General features: G+C 44.9%; 1 long non-coding RNA gene across 4 annotated transcripts; it reads right to left on the bottom strand.

The window, feature by feature from the left end:
- Positions 1 to 1,780: 1,780 nt before the first annotated feature.
- On the bottom strand, positions 1,781 to 19,509 carry LOC126941951 (uncharacterized). Of its 4 annotated transcripts, none has more exons than XR_007721465.1 (7): positions 18,538 to 19,509; positions 18,349 to 18,439; positions 17,328 to 18,171; positions 16,997 to 17,216; positions 14,950 to 15,072; positions 7,757 to 7,925; positions 1,781 to 6,175 (listed from the first exon to the last, which is right to left on the bottom strand). It is a non-coding gene; the product is annotated as an uncharacterized LOC126941951 (long non-coding RNA). The 4 variants fall into 4 exon arrangements; XR_007721464.1 differs by having other exon boundaries at positions 18,349 to 18,425; XR_007721462.1 differs by having other exon boundaries at positions 18,349 to 19,509.
- Between the last annotated feature and the right edge of the window lie 159 nt (positions 19,510 to 19,668).

The following is a 19,668-nucleotide window of genomic DNA, read 5'->3' as shown; positions in this document are numbered from 1 at the left end:
GCCTCCCGGGTTCATGCCATTCTCCTGCCTCAGCCTCCCGAGTAGCTGGGACTACAGACGCCCACCACCTCGCCCGGCTAGTTTTTTGTATTTTTTAGTAGAGACGGTGTTTCACCGTGTTAGCCAGGATGGTCTCGATCTCCCGACCTCGTGATCCACCCGTCTCGGCCTCCCAAAGTGCTGGGATTACAGGCTTGAGCCACCACGCCCAGCCAAGTTGACTTTTCAAATATGCTGACAAAATAGTTACCTTTTTAAAATTTCAAAATTACTGATATTAGAAGGCAAAATACAAAGTACACTGTGATTACAAGATTTTAAATAAAAATTATTTAAATAAAGGCTTTTTGACTTTTTAGTAGTAGCTGTTCGGACTGATGTGAGATGATACCTTGTTGTGGTTTTGATTTGCATTTCTCTGATGATTAGTGATGACGAATATTTTTTCATATGTTTGTTGGCCACTTGTATATCCTCTTTTGAGAAGTGTCTGTTCATGTCCTTTGCCCATTTTTTAAAATGGGATTATTTGGTTTTTGCTAGTTGAGCTGTTTAAGTCCTTAAAAAATTCTTTTGTGGGTATAGATGTAATATATGGGGCCACTACCAACTCAGTACTACTTTACACAAAATGATTGATATGGAATTGCTTGGATAATATGATGTCTAACTCCAGAAGGTAGAGACTTTGGTTAAAAATTTCAAGGAGAGATTTCTTTCCTTTTAATCTTTTCCAACAAGATCCAAAGCCTCCACAGGTATGCCTCTTCATCATTCTTGCCAGGCAGGTTTTAGTTTTCCTAATTTACTCAATGAATGCGGTATCTTTTGGAAATCTCCACTTTGTGTAAGAATTGTCAAGCTAATTAAGCCTTGTGTGGTTGGTTAGCACCCCAATCTTTATTGAAACACTAATCACAATAGCTAAGATATGGAATCAATCTAAATGTCCACCAACAGATAATGGATAAAGAAAATGCATTATATATACACAATAGAATACTATTCAGTCATTAAAAAAATAAAACCATGTCATTTGTGGCAAATGAATGAGCCTGGAGAACATTATGTTAAGTGAAATAAATCAAGAACAGAGAGATAAATACCACATGTTCTGCCTCAGATGTGGGAACTAAAATAAATTAACAAAATGGGCAAAGAAATTAACACAATTTGACATCTTTTAGCAAACTAGGAATTAGAGAATGTTTCTTTTGAGTGATTAAGTGCATATGACACAAACTTTCACTCAATAGAGTCTTGAATACTTTTCCCCTAAGATCAGGGACTGTAAAACTATGTCTATATCTCTACTTTTTCTCAACATTTTACTGGAGGTTGTAGCAAATATAAGGGTAAGAAACAAATATAAAAGGCATACAGAATTAAAAGGAAGAAGCAAAACTCTCTTTATTCATAGAAAACATGATTGTGTACATAGAATATCCTAAGGAATTTACAAAGAAACTACTAAAAGTAAAGAGTGAATTTAGCAAAGTTCCAGCATACAAGGTGCATATATAAAAATCAACTGTATTTTCCAGTAGTGAATACTGAAAACTAAAATGTAAAAGATACCATTTACAATAGTATACAAAAAACTTATAAAATACATAAGGATAAATTAGTAAATACTGTAGAAGACTTATACACTGAAAATCACAAAAGAAGTGTTGGCAAATTTTTCTGTATTTGCCAGAAGTACAAAGGACAGAAATACAAAGGATAGTAAATATTACAGGCTCTGCAGATTGCATATGGTCCCTGTTGCATATTTTCCTCTGTTTTTCTTTCTTTTTTTCTTTCTTTTTCCCTTTCCTCTTTTCTATAAACTTTGGAAACTCTTATCACCATTCTAAGGTTATTGGTATTACAGAAACAGGCTGGAAAAAATTCAGCTCATGAACTGTAATTTGTCAACCCCAACCACAAAATAGTCTCTGAGAGAAAATTACAGCATTCTAAAGACTGGGCACGGTGGCTCACACCTTTGGGAAACCAAGGTAGGTAGATCACCTGAGGTCAGGAGTTCAAGACCAGCCTGACCAACATGGTGAAACCCCATGTCTACTAAAAATACAAAATTAGCTGGGCATAGTGGTGCATGCCTGTAGTCCCAGCTACTCCAGTGGCTGAGGCAGGGGAATCACTTGAACCTGGGAGGTGGAGGCTATAGGGAGCTGAGATTATACTATTGTAGTCCGGCCTGGGAAACAAGAGTGAAACTCTGTCAAAAAAAAGAAAAAGAAAAAGAAAAAGAGTTCTAAATATAAGGAACTGTTTACCATCCTGATACAGTACACTATTTGATATCAGTAAATTGCCAGTTTCACCCAGGATCCTGAAAAGTAGGTCTATGGAATTGTCATAAGAGATGTTGGTGTCCTTGGAGCATAAGCCTCTTAAGACAGGGTGTATCTTGCACCTAAGTGGTCTCCTGTCCTGTACCTGGGAGAAGACAGTTCACAGACAGCTATGTGGTTTGTGCAAGACTCATTTAGCAAATGCCCAATATGGTTGTGCTGACAATTGGTGCTCTCCACCCTGCATCTTCTGATGCAGGCAGTGAATACTCTCATGACAGGCGTACCATGGTGCTAAGTACCCTAAGGACTATTTAAAAATGTAAATACATGACACATATGATGAGGCATCACCACTGTCAGGTGGTCAGTGGATAAACTCTGGAATCAGACAGCCTGAGTTCAAATCCTGACTCTCCCTTATGCCCACATGGGTGACCTGAGGAAGGTGCTAAGTCCTAAATGCTGTTTTCAATTTGAAAAATTTGTTAAAAGAGGGAAGGATACCTGCTTGCCTGGAAGGGATGGTAAGGGGTGCAGGATGTGGGAGGATCGAGGTGCCAAGTACCCATCTCAGAAACCTTCACAGCTCAGTTGGACTCATACCTCATGCCCATGGACCCACACCTTCCTAGGTGGCCACAGAGAAGATATGCCCGCTCCAGGACTTGGGGGCCCTAGAGGGATCCCTGGAGGAAACAGTGTGTGGTAGCCCTGAGCTACCATATGGGAAGGGGATGTTGTGGGAGCAAACTGGTGTCCTCTGCAGAGGTTGTCTGAAAGGAAGAGGTCAGGACAAATCATGCCCCACACTGCTTGGTCTCTCCTCCGCATTAGAGCACGTGTTTTGCAGCTGCAGCCCTGCTGGGCCACCTGGGTGCACCAGTAATGGCATAAGACAGAGTTGATCCCTGCTGGCCACAGCCCCACCTCTCCTACCCTGATCTCTTGTGAGCCAGGGCCCCATCCTGGCAGGATCTAGGACACTCTGACCTCTGACCTCCAATAACCCCAGAGAAAAGGGCTAGGAGACTCACAACCTAGCCCTAACCTAGTTGCTGCCCCTAGGTTAGGTGCTGAGGAGCCTGCGCACCTGGCGATCTGGGGGTGACGGCTATGTGGGGTCCTATAATACACAGTCCTGAATGCTTTTCCATGTCATTGGGCATGCCTGGTGCCAAGCACCTGCGAAGAGCATGAGCTGTCTCAAGCTCTCAAAAGTCCTGCTGGGACTCCCCTTTGCCCTTCGGTGACTTGTCTTTCCTCTCTGCTCTAGCACACCCTTTCTCTGGTGTGTGTTCCAGTGACATGTCACAAGCATCTAGCATGGTTTGCCTTGGAGGAACACGCAGCTAGGAGACCTCTCTCTCCAAATTTCTTACTAGACTCTCAGTGTCAGACAGCACACAAACTGCTCTTCACGGACAACTTCCTCAGTAAGCCTCACCCTGCCCGGCCCCCGGGCCACCATCCTCCTTTTTCTCCCCGTCCTCTCCGTTCCTGCTTCTGGCAGGAATCCTCCTGCTGCACCTGTGCATCTTCTGAACACAGTTCCTGGGAGCAATACGGCCACCTTTACCCCCTCAGTTTATATCACCCCTGATAGATGAGAGGCCTTATGCAACCCAGTAAGCTCAGTGTTTACATCAGAAGGGGGCCTCCCCTTGGTGTCACGCCGGGGCTCTCAGAAAGACAGCACTGTATGCTTGCGCCTCGAAGAAGTGCAGCCACTTAGGAAAAGTACTGATCCAACCTGCAGGGGGAAAGTGACTTCTTTTCCTGTTGCTATCTGAGCAACATCTGGGCTCCTTCAATAGCAGGAGCACTATCTGGGCCATCCGATTGCTCCCCTGATCCTTGCTTAAAAGAGACTGCGGGCCGGGCATGGTGGCTCACGCCTGTAATCCCAGCACTTTGGGAGGCTGAGGCGGGCAGATCACCTGAGGTCAGGAGTTTGAGACCAGCCTGGCCAACATGGTGAAACCCCCATCTCTACTAAAAATACAAAAATGAGCTGGGCGTGCTTGCGCACACCTGTAGTCCCACCTCCTTGGGAGCCTGAGGCAGGAGAATCACTTGAATCCAGGAGACGGAGGTTTGCTTGAACCCAGGAGGCAGAGGCAGAGGCAGGAAAATCACTTGAACCTGAGAGGTGGAGGCCTGAGACAGGAGAATCGCTTGAACCCAGGAGATGGAGGTTGCAGTGAGCTGAGATCATGCCACTGCACTCCAGCCTGGGCGATAAGAGTAAGACTCCGTCTCAAAAAAGTTAAAAAAAAAAAAAAAATTAAGAGACTACTCCTTTTCCAGGAGCTCACAGAAAAGGGATAGCACAGGAGGAGGATGATAAAAAAAATAGGGATCAAAGGATGACCGTCCGAGAAAGGGTCACCGCAGCAGTGGCATGCACCATTAATATCTAAGCCCCTTTGGGTAGTGGCAGCTTTGCAGCCATTGTGTCTGTCCCAAACCCTGGCTCCTTGTCAGGGGGCACTGAAATCTACAGAAGAGCTGAGGAGAACACCCAGAACCACAGCTTATTCTAGGAGGGGCTTAGACCTGAGCACGAGGTCCTGCCAGCCTATAGCATCCCTGTTGCAATGAGGGAAGATCAGCGCTACAGAGCAGAAATCTGTTCTGGGAGACCTTTCCTTCCTGGCTACAGTCAGAGTGCCTGAGGCCCACCCAGCCAAAGCATACCTGTTACTATTCAAGGAGACAGCATCGCTAAGAAGGAGCATGTCTCAGAAGAAACTTCTGTTCCTCCTTGTGTTGGGATCACCCAGGTTTCATCCTGCTAGAGCACATCAGTTGGACGGGCCTCTCTATAATTGTGCTGGAGAGAATTCTATTGCTGTCTATAGTCAGACCACCCGGGACACACCTGGCCAGAATGCATCCGTAGCCTTGAGGGTTCCAACACCACACTTGTGCTTAGAGGCCCTCTTGTGTCTGCCTACATGCAAAGCACCTGGGCTCCACCTGTTCAGAGCACATGTGTTGCAATAGGAGGGCACAGCACGACAGTGACAAAGAGTCCCCTTTCTGCACCTTACACAGAGCATTTGGGGCCCACCTGGCTAATAAACACATGTTCCCACTTTCTATCAGGCATGGGAACACATGTGGTACTGTTGGAGGGGCTGACACCATACTTGTGGTTGGAGATGCTACTGCTTATGAATCCAGTTCAGAGCACCAGGGACCTTCCAGCCCTGGGCATGGATTGGTACAGTGGGAGGGGACACCCCCATACCTGTGTTTGGGAACATTTCCATACCCACCCCATCACTCAGAGAACCTAGGATGCTTATGGCCAGAGCACATCTGTTGTAGCCAGGGGAGGGCAACATCATAAACTTAGAGGAAGACCCTTTTAGTCTCCCTTTCAGTCCAAACTCCTGGGGCGTAAGCCAGGGAGCCTACCCCTTTCGACTTTGTAGGAGCCAACATCACTGAGAAAATACTTGTGCTTCAGGTAGAGTAAATGTCCCTCTGTGGTAGGCACAGCAAATGGCAGCCTTGTCTTTGGGCCCCGCCCCCGTCCCCAAGCTCCCGTCGCCTGCCCAGGTCTTCACAGAAGTTGGAAGTACTGGATTGCCAACATACTCATTTTTTTCTAGTGAAAGAACCAGGAACTCAGTGCCTAGGAAGCAAAATCTTCTTATAGAAATGGCAGTGGGTGGTCGCCGTCCACCATGAAAGAAACTTACTCTGCTCAACCCATTCTAATTATGTCAAACTCAACCCGCTTTTCCTCCTTCTCTAGCAAGCTTGAAGTTGAGCACCTCAAAGTGCTTCTTTTTATGATGGAAGGCACGGGTTTGGATGGGGGTTCATCAGAGGTCAATACCCCGGTTTGAGAAGGTCCACTGTGGGGAGGAAAGAGAGACTTGTAAGTACCAACTGTGCTCCACTCTGGTTTTGTCTGTAAGCCTGAAGACCCAAGCTCTGGGACAGTTTCCTTCTAGTCTTGGGACTGGTAGCACCTCTGGCAACTCCCACCCCACGGCTGGCAAGCTGTTCCTTTTCTCTTAACCCATTTGTCTCCATGGTCCTTTTACTTGCTTTTCCGGATTAAATATCTAAAGCTTCCTTCATGTTAATGAGTCGTCTGCTCTGGGTCTTCACTTTTAGGCCAGTCTAGAAGGAGGGATGATGCCTTCTATAAATGGTGACAGGTTGAGCCAGACTTGACATTTCCAAATTTTCTGTGGCTCAGCTAATGTGATATGGAAGTAGCACGCTCTAGGACTGTTTGTGCTAACTTCTGACGTCTCCATGGAGAGTGTGAGGATATCAGCCCAGGAGGAGGCGAGGTCTAGAGAAAGAGAGACCAGGAAATGCCCTTGCCACCTCCCTCTGTGCTTCCTCTGCACCATCTGACCTCCCCGAAGGTCAGATCCTCCCTGCTGTGTGACAGGAAACCACACTTTATGGTTTTAGTCTTTTAAAAATGTTTGAATTATCTTTTCTGTGTCTTTTTAAAAAAAAAAATTAGATTGGAGCCAGGAATTCCACCGTGAAATAAAAATAAAACCCTGAGTCCAGGTGAGGTGGCTCACGCTAGTAATCTCAGCACTTTGGGAGGCCGAGGGAGGTGGATGACCTGAGGTCAGGAGTTTGAGACCAGTCTGGCCAACATGGTGAAACCCCATCTCTACAAAAATGCAAAAATTACCCGGGCATGGTGGCATGTGCTTATAATCGCAGCTGCTCGGGAGGCTGAGGCAGAATTGGTTGAACCCGGGAGGCGGAGGTTGCAGTGAACCAAGATCTTGCCACTGCACTCCAGCCTGAGTGACAGAGCAAGACTCCATCTTAGAAAAATAAATAAACAAATCAATAATAAAACCCTGAGCCCTCTGATTGACTGAAAGGACCCCTCTTGGCCAAGGCGACCCCAGAAAAACTAAAAACTAAGTTTCCCGGCCATAAGGAGACGAGAAATTGCGCCTCCGTATACCACTTCCTTACTAACTGTTACCAGGTTTTTTGTTTGTTTGTTTGTTTGTTTGTTTTTCCTAAATTAAACAGAAACCAGCCCTGGAAAAACAAAGAATGGAACACCCCACCGCTGACTTCAACCAACTGCCTGCTGCTGCGGCCTGACTCCCAACCCTTTTTGCTATTTTGACGTGACAAACTGACCAGCCTACAAAGTATTCAACCATGGACTGGTTCTGGCTGGTTCACCAAGGCTGTGTACAAAGTGCCTTCGTGCCCTGTGTTTCACCTTTTAACATACAGAGCCTAATTTTACTGCATTTAATGTTATATCTCCACGCGAAGGTAAACATGGGATGTATGTAACACATATGTTTGCTTATCAAGCACACATATGACCCCCTTTCATGAATATTCATAGTTCCCCCTGTGACCTGTTGGATATGTCTATTTAGCCAACCTGTTTGGCATAAAACTCCTATCCCACCCTTTCTCCCTCAGAGTACCTGTTTGTGGTCTCTGCTGGAGGTGTCACTTTCCAGAGCCTGCAGTTTGCAACGCTTCTCAAGAAATAAAGTCCTCCTTTCCAAGTTTACGGGTCTCATATTTTAAGTTGACACCCTCAAGTTGGTGCTTCACATGGAGAGGATAGGCTTGGCATCCAGGCTCTTGGGCCTGCAAGAACAATGAAAGAAAGAGCTCATGCCACTGGGTAATTATGGAAACATTTTAAGTCTAGGATAAAATATATGACTCAAAAGTTATCATACTCCTTTAAAAAGTCCTACAAAAAATTATTTTCAGGCCGGGCGCAGTAGCCCATGCCTGTAATCCCAGCACTTTGGGAGGCCAAGGAGGGTGGATCACCTGAGGTCAGGAGTTCAAGACCAGCCTGACCAACATGGTGAAATCCTATCTCTACTAAAAATACAAAAAATTGGCTGGGTGTGTTGGTGGGTGCCTGTAATCCCACCTACTCAGGTGTCTGAGGCAGGAAAATTGCTTGAACCCGGGAGGCAGAGGTTGCAGAGAGCCAAGATCGCGCCACCGCATTATAGCCTGGGCAAGAAGAGTGAAACTCCATCCCAAAAAGAAAAAAAAGAAAGAAAAATAAATTATTTTCAAGTAAGTACCTGGATTGGGCCTATGTGGGAAAAGATCCAGTTTGTCCCTATTTAAACCACTAAAATCTCAAATTGCAAAAGTTGCCGCTCCACCCAACTCATGGCTGATCATAGAGCCAGGCCGAGTCTAAACTAGATTTCATTGTTGAAAACTCAATACTTTCTAAGGCATTTTATAACCCAGGAAAACCACCTTCAGATGGAGGAAAGAGGGAAAACCCAAGAATTTCTGCCAGCTTCTTACGTATTATTTTATTAAACATTTACTTAGTGATGAACCTGCACTAGACACTGTGCTAGTCACTGGTGAGATGCGGTTCAAAGACATATCGTGACCTACAAGAACTTATAGTCTAGTAGGAGAGACAGACGCAAACCAAAAATTTAAACAGGACTTCGTGCTAGGGATCGGAGAGCAGGTAAGAAAGACATAGTATTAAATACGGGAGAGAAGGAACTTTAATTGTACCTCAAGAAGTAGTAGGAAGCCTCTAGGTAGAGCAAGGCTTTTTTCACATCAAGGAAATATTATGTGAAAAGTCAAGGAAGCCAGAGAGGCTGTGAGCCTGTGGGACACCAGGAAGGTAGTCAGGTGCAGCTGGAGAATGAAGTCAAGCCTGGGGTATACAGCTGTAATGATCAGCAGGGGCCAGATAACGGACAAATTAATGTATCATGATGGGCACTTGTCAGTCATGCTGAAAGTATGCAGAGTCATGAAAGCAGTGAAAGCAAAGAAGTGAAACGATGATATGTAGATTTTAGAAACATTCTTGTACTTCCTCGGAAGGAAGAATCCAATGGGTGGCAGAACAGAGGTAAAGGGGCTTCGGGGGTTCTTTGCATGATCATAGCAAAGATGAGACAATGAGCTCCTGTTCCAGAGGAGCTGAGAGTGGCTGGAGAGGAAGTAACAGAAGAGGGAAGGCAGTGAGATGAGTAACTGCCACACACGACCAGGGCAACTCTAGCCACTTGGCTTAGACAAATGGACATGTGTTGTTTTGGTAGGGTGAGTTCAGCTTTTAATAGTGTTCAGTTTTTAATAGTGTGAAACCCTGTGGATGAATCAGTAATATTCAGAAGGCAGTTGACTCATTTATGTGTCAATTTGCCATATTTATTGAGCATCTGGGATGAACTGGGACCTATTATAAGTAGTAGAGCTTACATTCGAGTTGAGGGGGGCGGAGAAAATAAGCAACAATCGCAATGACACGTAAATGATGTGGCAGTTTAGCTGGTAACACGTTATGAAGAATAAAATTGCCGATGGAGGTTTGACACTTGAAGTAAGGAGAAGCAGCAGTCTCAATGTTCACGTGGAAGACAGGACAACCTCACTAGGAAGGTGAGTTTTGAGCAAGGTCTAGAAGGGGGCCATCAAGTGACCGATGCAGACATGTGAGGGAAGAACACTGGAAATAGCGGAAGTAGCCACTGCAAAGGATCGAAGGGAGGATGGGTGGCATCCTCGTGGAGCAGTCAGTAAGCTGATGGGGCTGTGGTCAGCACGAGAGAGAGTAGGGGCAAGGAGACCAGAGAGGGATGGGGACACACAAAATAGGGAGGGCCTTGTAGGTTGTCATTATAAACTGATGACATCCTCAGAGATGGGAATGACTGGAGGGCTTAAAGCAAAGGACAGCATCATCTGCCATAGGTTTTAAGCAGATGATTTTGGTTGCTTGGATGAGCACGGAGGCTGAGAGACCAGTCAGGAGGCTGAGCCCCTAAGGTGGAGGGTAATGATGGCTTGGACACAGCAACACCAGTGGGGGGCATGAGAAGTGGATTTGCACATTCACTTTAGATTGTGTACATGTAGCAAAGTATTGTGGAATTGAATGATGGGAGTGTGTGTGAGAGAAAGGGTCCAGGAATTTGCTGTTCTGGGCAGGGGGAGATTTTTTCTCATTAATGAATACTTGATCACAGGGACTATGGAAGCAAATCACACAGATGGCATCCAAAAATAAGAAGGGAAGGTTGGGCTCAGTGGCTCATGCCTGTAATCCCAGCACTTTGGGAGGCCAAGGCGGCGGATTGCTTGAGCCCAGGAGTTTAAGACCATTCTGGGCAACATGGCACAACTCCATCTCTATAAGAAGATACAAAAATTAGCCAGGCATGAGCCTATAGTTCCAGCTACTCAGGCTGAGGCAGGAGGATCATTTGAGCCCAGGAGTTGGAGGTTGTAGTGAGCCATGATTGTGCCACTGCACTCCAGCCTGAGTGACAGCAAGACCCTGTCTCAAAAAAAATAAGAAGGGAGAAAACAGAGGAATGATGGATGGACTCCTCCTCTTTCTCCTCCTCAAACATGCAGTCGAGATCTAAGATCATTGGTTGTGTGTATGGGAGAAATGCTAACATCCTCACCTCAGGCTATTATGAAAACAAATTCCAGATGGATTCAAAGAACAAGATTTTCAAAAAATTATAAATGTCTTAGAACAAAATGTAAGAGACCCTGATTAATCCCTTGGGCTACAAAGGAGTTTTTAAGAATAAAATGATTATAAAATAAGATACTGAGAAATGAGATTGCATCAAAAGAAAATTTGTTATCTGGAAACCATAAACGAGATTAACAAAAAACCCATAGATTTAAAATGTTTGCCCCAAATGTATTTAATTCAGAAAATAAATAGGCAAACCATAAGCTATAAACTGGGAAAATTATTGGCAAAACATTTATCTAGCAAAGGACAAGTGTGCAAGATCTATAAAGAACTCCTACAAGTCAACTACAAAATGCCCAGTCACATAATAAATGGGCAAAATACTTGAACAATTCTCCTATAAAGAAACATCATAAAACAAGCACATGTAAAAGTATTCAACATCATTCGTCATTAGAGAAATGAAAATTTAAAACACCACTACACAGCCACCAAAATGGATAGTTTAAAAGGTATCCAACCCAGGTATCCAAATGTTGGCAGGCATATGGAGTACCTGGAACTCTTCTTCATTTCTGGAGAGAATATAAAATTGTAAAACCACTTTGGAAAAAAGTTCATATGGTTTCTCAGAAAACACACATATATCTAGTCTGACTGAGCAATTTCATTCCTAAGTATTAACCTGAGAGAAATAAAAACACATGGACACAGAATCACTTGTACCAGAAAAATTCACAGGAGCCTTATTCATAATATGTAAAACTTGGAAGTATCTCAGATGTCTATTTATATAGAAAGCAAAAACAAACCATGGTGCATTCATACTCGGATATCAAGATGAATGAATTCCTGATAACAGGCAACAACACGGATGGATCACAGAAACATGATGCTGAATGAAAGACACCTTAAGGCTTAAGAACAGTGCATAATGTATGCTCCCATTTATGTGAAATTATAGAGCAGCTCAAACCTGTAATGAAAACAGTTCCTGCAGCATTGAAGAGAGGGATGTCTTCATTCATTTTTGTGTTGCTATAAAAGAATACCTGAGACTGGGTAATTTATAAAGAAAAGAGGTTTCTTTGGCTCACAGTCCTGCAGGCTATATAAGAAGGATGATGCCAGGATCTGCTTCTGGTGAAGAGGAGCTGGCATGTGCAAAGATCGCTTGGCAAGAGAAGAAATGAGAGAGGAGGGGAGGAAGGTGCCAGGCTGTTTTTAACGATCAGCTCTTGCAGGGCTTAATAGAGTGAGGACTCACTCATCACTGTGAGGAAAGCTCCAAGACATCATGGGGGCTCCACCCCCATGACCTAAACACTTCCCATCAGGCTCCACCTCTAACACTGGGGATCACATTGCAACATGAGATTTGGAGGGGTCACACAAACCAAACTATAGCACGGGGGAGTCGGATGTGGGGGGTCAGGGCAGCCCCTCCCATAAGTGACCTCACAGGGCAAAGATCTGAGCTGTTGTCTCCCTGTGCTGACCAATCTGCTCTGGAGAAGGGGGATCTGACTGATCTGACGGGATCAGGGTCCCACTGTCCCACACATGAGTCCCAGGAGTTGGAGTTTCATCGCACATGAACTTCTCATCAGGGTATATTGCAGCAGATGCTCTGACAAGGTCTGCATGTTATCGAGCCTTCTCTGCATCTAAGCTTACTTGCTGCTTTGCCTTTCTTCCTGCCTTACCCCCTGCCCAGCACCCCCACTGCTTGCCTTCCTATTATCCACCATACCCTTTCCTTAACATTAATCTTTTCTAAATTAATTATCTAAAATATATTACAAACTAATAGGAACAAAAGTTTTGGAGATGGAGAGTGGCGATAGATGTACAACAATATAGATGTACTTATTGCCAGTGAATTGTACATTTAAAAATGTTAAAATGGTAAATTTTATGTTGTGTATACACAATGTGAAACCATTATGTTATGTAAGTGAGTCCAGCCACAAAGAACCACATAGTCTATCTCTGCCCCAATTATCTTCGATTTCATCTAGTGCAATAGCAATTGCCTATAAAACAATCAATGACGTTAGCATGACGTGACTGCCTTTGCATCAAATGTTTTTTGTTTTTTTTTTCAGATGAAACTTTTGGAGGTAAAATTTATGTGAAAAATGCATCTGTTTTATGTTTGCTCAGTTTTAACAAATGTGTACACTCAAGGACTCACCATAATTCAGGTATAGACCATTTCCATCATCCTAAAAAATCCCCTTATGCTCCTTTGTTGTTAGTTCCTCCACATATCTAACCACAAACAACCATTTATCTGCTTTCTGACATTTCATATTAATCTTGCTATTTCTAAAATTTGTTATACACAGAATCAGAGTATGTAGTTTTGGGTGTGGGTGCTTGTTGATAAGCATGATGGCTTTGAGATGTGTCTATGTTGTTGGATAAACGTCAAGTTCATTGTATACTCTATTTCCCAGTAGTACCCCGTGTTCACAGTGGCATCATCCACAATAGCCAAAAGCTGGAAGCAACCCAGGTAACCAGCAATGTAGGAATCTGGAAACAAAACATCCAATGGCATATTATTCAGCCTTAAAAGGAAGGAAATTCTAATACATGCTACAATATGGATAAAACCTGAAAAAAAACTATGCCAGGTAAAAAAATCTGGACATGGAAGGACAAATGTATCGTTCTACTTATATGATATACCTGGAATAGGCAAATTCATAGAGACAGAATAGAGGTTACCAGAGCTGTGGGGAATGTGCACTGGAGAGTTATTGTTTAATAGGTGCAGAGTTTCAACTTAGGATAATGAAAAAGTTCTGGATATGAATAGTGGCGATGGTTGTATAACAATATAAATGTAGTAAATGCCAGTGAACTATACATTTAGAAATTGTAAAAATGGTAAATTTTGTGTTATGTATACACCATATAATACCATTATAATACATGAATGAATCCAGCCAGAAAGAACCACATAGTCTATGATTTCATACAGGAAATATCCAGAGTAGGTAAACTCGTAGAGAGAGAAAGTCGATTAATGCTTGCCTAGAACTGGGAGGTGTGGTGGTATTAGAAGGTGATGGCTAAGGTGTACAAAATTTCTTTTTGGAGTGATGAATATTTTACCAAATTGTGTTGATGGTTGTACATTTCTGTGAATACACTAATAGCCATTGAATTCTATACTTTAAATATGTGGATTGTATTGTACATGAATTATCTCTCAAAAAAGCTATTAGAAAAGAATCAGCTGATACAATTTGTCCCAAAAGTTGTGAACAAACTAATTGAAAAAAGCTAACATTCTGTTCAAAAAAATCTTTCAGTAAAGTAGGAAGTGGACGGAATTTCCTTATTTCTTTTATGTGACAATGCATGCATTGAAGAAAAAAAAACCTTCAGTTAACAGCATACTGAATATTTCCCCCCAAGATCAGGAAGTAGAAAATGAAGTCCATTGACTTCTCTTGGATTCAATATTGTATTGGAGGTTGTAACAAATGTAGAGGATAAGAAAAATTAAAATCATACAGGAAAAGATAAAATTACTCAATGCGCAGAAATCATGATTGTGTATGCAGAAAATCCTATGCCATCTACAAAGAAATTATAAAAAGTAAGGTGTGAATTTAGCAAGGTGCCAGTATACAAGATCAATATATATAAAACAATTATTTTTCTGTAAACTACCATATACCAATACATGTATGAATGTGTTTGTTTGTGTGTGTGTGTGTATCAGCTGGTAGAGTGAAGAATTAATATTGGTAAGTTGTCCATTTCAGCCAGAATCCAGAAAGCTGGTCTATGGCAGCAGTCCCCAACCTTTTTGGCACCAGAAACTGGTTTCGTGGAAGAAAATTTTTCCATGGGTAGTGGGGAGATGGTTTTGGAATGAAACTATTCTCAGGCATTAGATTCTCATAAGGAATGTGAAACCTGGATCCCTCGCATGCGCAGTTCACAGTAGGGTTCGCACTCCTATAAGCATCTAATGCCGCTGCTGATCTGACAGGCGGCGGAGCTTAAGCGGTAATACCTGCTCACCTGCCATCACCTCCTGCTGTGCGACCCAGTTCCTAACAGGCCACAGCCAGTACTGGTCTGGAATTGCTACAAGACATATTGGCCTTATATGACTTTTTAAGACAGCATGGATCTTGCACCTACCTGATCTGTATCTCATGTCCTTGCGCTTGGGGAGAGATCACTCACAGATAGCTGTGTGGTTGGCTGCAAGGTTAAATGAGAAGAGAAATGCCTGATGGTGTTAATGCTGACAGTTGTTGGTTTCTGCAAATGTAAAGGTAAGAAAGAGAAAGAAAAAGGCATGCAGATTAAAACAGAAGTTAAAGTAGCTTTATTCACATAAACATGATTCATAGAAAACAAAGATGCTACCAGAATTCAAAAGTGAATTTACCAAGGTCTCAGTATACAAGTCAATACGTATTTTTAAAATGTATTTTCTGTATACCATTGATGAATGATTGAAAACTAAAATTGGGATGAAACCATTTACAGTAGTGTTTACAACTCACATAAAATACTTAGGAATAAATTAACAGAAGCTGTGCAAGTTCGATTCACAGAAAACTACAAAACCGTGGTTACAAATTTTCTCTTAAAAATTCAGATAGTAAATATGGCGTTATGGGTTGCTTATGGTTTTTTCCACATATTCTCGTTTTTATATTTTTAGCTTCTCAAATTTTTCTTTTTCTTTGAGACAGAGTTTCGCTCTTGTTGCCCAGGGCTGGAGTGCAGTGGCACGGTCTTGGCTCACTATAACCTCTGCCTCCCAGTCCAAGCAATTCTCCTGCCTCAGCCTCTCGAGTAGCTGGGATTACAGGCGCCTGCCACCACACCCAGCTAATTTTTTGTATGTTTAGTAGAGATGGGGTTTCATCATGTTGGCCAGGCTGGTGTTGAACACCTGACCTCAGATGATCCACCCGCCTCGGCCTCCCAAAGTGCTGGGATTACAGGCACGAGGCACTGCACCTGGCCAAAAATGTTAACACTGTATTTAGTCACTGGCCTTACAAAAATAGTTCCGGGGCCAATTAGCTTGTTGATCTTGCTACAAAATATTGTTGAGAGAAAATCTTAAATCTTAAAAGACCTAAATATATGGAGACATATATCATGCTCCTGTACTGGAAAAGTTAATATTGATAAATTGTCAATATTGACTAGGATTCTGAAAAGTCTTTCTAAAAAAAGAGACAGGGCCAGGTGCAGTGGCTCATGTCTGTAATCCCAGCATTTTGGGAGGCCAAGGTGGGTGGATCACCTGAGTTCAGGAGTTCAAGACCAGCCTGGACAACACTATGAAACACCATCTCTACTAAAAATACAAAAATTAGCTGGGCGGTGTGGTGGGTGCCTGTAATCCCAGCTACTCAGGAGGCTGAGGCAGGAGGATTGCTGGAACCCAGGAGGCAGAGGTTGCAGTGATTGTGCCACTGCACTTCAGCCTGTGCAACAGAGTAAGACTCCATCACAAAAACAAAACAAAACAAAACAAAAAAGACGGGGTCTCGCTCTGTTGCCCAGGCTGTAGTGCAGTTGTGTGATCATAGATCACTATAACCTCATACTCCTGGGCTCAAGTGATCCTCCCACCTCGGCCTCCTGAGTAGCTGGGACTATAGGCGTATGCCACCATGCCCAGCTAATTTTATTTAATTTTTTTTTTTTTTTGTAGAGACAGGGTTTTACTATGTTGCTCAGGTTGGTCTCAAACTCCTGGTCTCAAGCATTTCTCCTGCCTCGGCCTCCCAAAGTGTTGAGATTACAGGCAGGAGCCACTGTGCCCTGCCATAAAGCTTTTAAATCAGCATGAATCCTGTGCCCACCTGATGTACCATCTCCCGTCCTTGGCTTTGGGAGAAGATAGGCCACAGACACCTTCATGGTTTGCTGCAAGCTCAATGAGAATAGAAATGCCCAATGGGGATTTGCCTGTGAACAGCAGTCCCAGGTCATCTTCAGAGGAGACCAAGGCCCCATTGTGGCCAATGGCCAAGATCTGAGTTGAACCAAAAAGGAAAGACTTCCTGGTGGGCCACGTTAAGTGTTCGTTACATGTGTGCCATGGCCTAAGGACAATAGAAAACGGTAATATATGATGTGTGCATAAATAGAGTCAGACAGCCTGGGTCAAATCCTGGCAGGGTCACTACCAGGGACTAGGACTTAAACGCTGTTTTACCAAATTTGTAGAAACAAGCGAAGAGAGCCTGCCTCCCAGGAAGAGATGAGGTTGGGTGCAGCATCCAGGCAGGTCAGACCACAGGTTTCCCTTCTCAGAAACCTTCACAGCCCAGCAGGTCACGTCCCAGGCTCAAGTCTCTCCAGGGCGGCCACAGAGAAGGCTCCTGACACCAGGACTTGGAGAGGTGATCAGAAAGGAGCATGAAGGAGGTGGTGGCCTGAGGAGGGGAGAGGGGAATCTGATGTCATCAGCAGCAGCTGCCTGAAAGGAAGAGGGTCCAGCCTTGTGTGCTCCATATTTGCACCCCATGATAGCCTCTCCTCCTCACCTTAGCACCTGCTGCAGCTACCTGGCCTCTTGGGTACATCATTCAGCTTGGGAACCAGTACAGTCCTCTTCCCTCCCCAGCTCCGTCTCCCACACCTGGCACTTCCAGTGAACCTGGTGCTGGGAAGACCTGGGCTGCTTCTGTACTCTGGCTCTGAGCAGGCGCTGCCTTCCAGTGACCCCAGGATACACCCGCACTGCTTGCAGAAGCTACGGTCTGGGCCAGGCTTCGCGGAGCCTGCAGACCTGGCTGCTGGTGCCCAGCAGCTGCAGTCCTGAGCAGTGCTCACATCGCGCAGGGGCCGGTCTGGGTCTAAACAGCCGATACCCGGTAAGCGGAATCCCGAAGCTCGAGAGTCCCTGCTGGGGCTGGACCGTTGGACCTCGCGCTTTGCCCTCTGCGGCATTTCTTCCAGCCCTGGCCTCGCGCACCCTTCCTCTCCACGCGTTCCAACGGCGGCTCAACTGCATCGGGCTGAACGGGGTGTGCAGAGCACAGGCTGCTCTTCACGGGCAACCTCTTCTGCAAGCTTCATACGCGCCCCTCGCCCCCCGCCAGTGCCCCCAGTGTTCCCCATCTGGTCTGGATCGCCTCGGGGTTCCGGCACAGAGCTCTCCTCGACCTTGCTCGCCCAGGTTTACTGCAGTCCCGCGCCGTTTCGGTCGGACATCACCGCTAGGAGGCGGTGTCTGATTCCGCAGGCTCTGGGCTCCTCTCTAGGGTTCTTACCTTGAATGTGTGCGGGACTCTGTCGAGTGTGGAGGTCTCAGGAGCCACTGCTTGGGTGGTCAGCTGAATATCTTGGAATGGTAGAGTCCTCCTCCAGGCTGCAAATGACTCCTTTCTGTTTGGGGTTTGAGCAGTTAGTGACCTCTACGAGGCTGGCCTATCCCGTCCTCCCCTCCATCCTTGTCTCAGGAAGACTGAGTTGAAGTCCCCAGGAAAGTGCAGGAAAGGAAAAGCTAAGGCAGAGGGAAAAAGTAGCAAAGGAAGGATGATTAGAGAAGCGCTGCCCCCTCACCCTCATAACAGCGGGAGTGTCTGGAAGAACAACGGTGTCATCTTGTGGTCACTTCCTTCCAGTGCAGTCCTGGACCCCTGAAAGGGAGCCTCTGTTCGAAACACCCAGAAGACACCTTGAGTAAGAAAGCCCAAACATCTTCTCTGAGCCCATTTGCCAAAGGCAGTGGCATCGCCAGCTTATACAGACCTCTTTGGAGGTCTGCTGTGGGTTCAGCAGGGCTGTCCCGTCCAGTCTTATCTGCGCTCTGCTACTGGAGAGGTGGACGAAGGAAAATGTTGATGGAGGCCATTCACCCAGATCTTCAGCCTCACTAAAGCCAGGCAAGACACAGGGAGAAAAAGTTTCCAGACACTCTCTGTCAAGAAGGAACTTTCCAAACACATCTGACAGCTGTAAGCTCTGTAACCCCAAATTCCAGTACTCCTGCTGCTGCCACTGCCACTATTGTTGGGTGGAGGAGAGCTGCCCCTGCCCCCTACCTTCCCTGTGTACTCACTGCTGAAGACCTAGGCTTGGAGAAGAAAGGTGAGCACCAGTGGAGCCCCAAGGTGTTGGAGGATAAAACTGAGGCCCCTTCAGACAGCAGGGCCACTCAGCCCGTCTGCTCTTTCTTCTTTTCTGCTGAGAAAATTTCAGACTTCCTGACTGTGGCCACTTTCATCATGTGGATCCTGGCTCCTGCTTCATTAGTAGACACGGATTCAGCTGACCTGTCGGCCAGACCCTCCGATCCTGACTGCCCCTGTTCTTACCCCACCATGAGATATTGATCATGAAATGAGATGCCCAAATTATAATTCTCCTTTCACCATTCTTGCTGAATCTCCTTCTCCCTTTAGGATTAATAACAGTTGTTAGTCCAAGTTGCATTATTTTGCAAGCCCCTGCCATTTTACAGACCCTGGTCAGAGTGAAACATTCCATGGGGCCCTGGGCTGTGAGAAACATCCTGCCCAGCCACATGACTTCCTTATCACATCCTGCTGGGCAAAGGCCCAAGGAACATCTTTATCAACATCCTCCCGGGCAGCAAGCCATACGGCCCAGACCCCTCCTGCCCAGGCCTGTAATTACCCCAGCCTGTAAGCGGCAGTGAGCTCTGGCACTAAGCTGGTCCCCTCTCTGCAAGTCGTACTGGCAATAAACCTATGTTGCTGTAGAGCCACCAACTCTCTCTCTCTCTCCCTCCCTTCAAAACCTAACAATAATAATGATAGAATAACAATAAGGCAAACCACCCAATTAAAAAAGCTGGGCAAAACATTTGGACAATAATCCCTTTCCAAAAGTTGATTCAGAAATGTTCAATAAGCCCAT

Source organism: Macaca thibetana, chromosome 19 (genome assembly GCF_024542745.1).
Source record: "Macaca thibetana thibetana isolate TM-01 chromosome 19, ASM2454274v1, whole genome shotgun sequence".
Taxonomy (NCBI): Eukaryota; Metazoa; Chordata; class Mammalia; order Primates; family Cercopithecidae; genus Macaca; species Macaca thibetana.
This window is presented reverse-complemented; position numbering and strand designations above follow the sequence as displayed.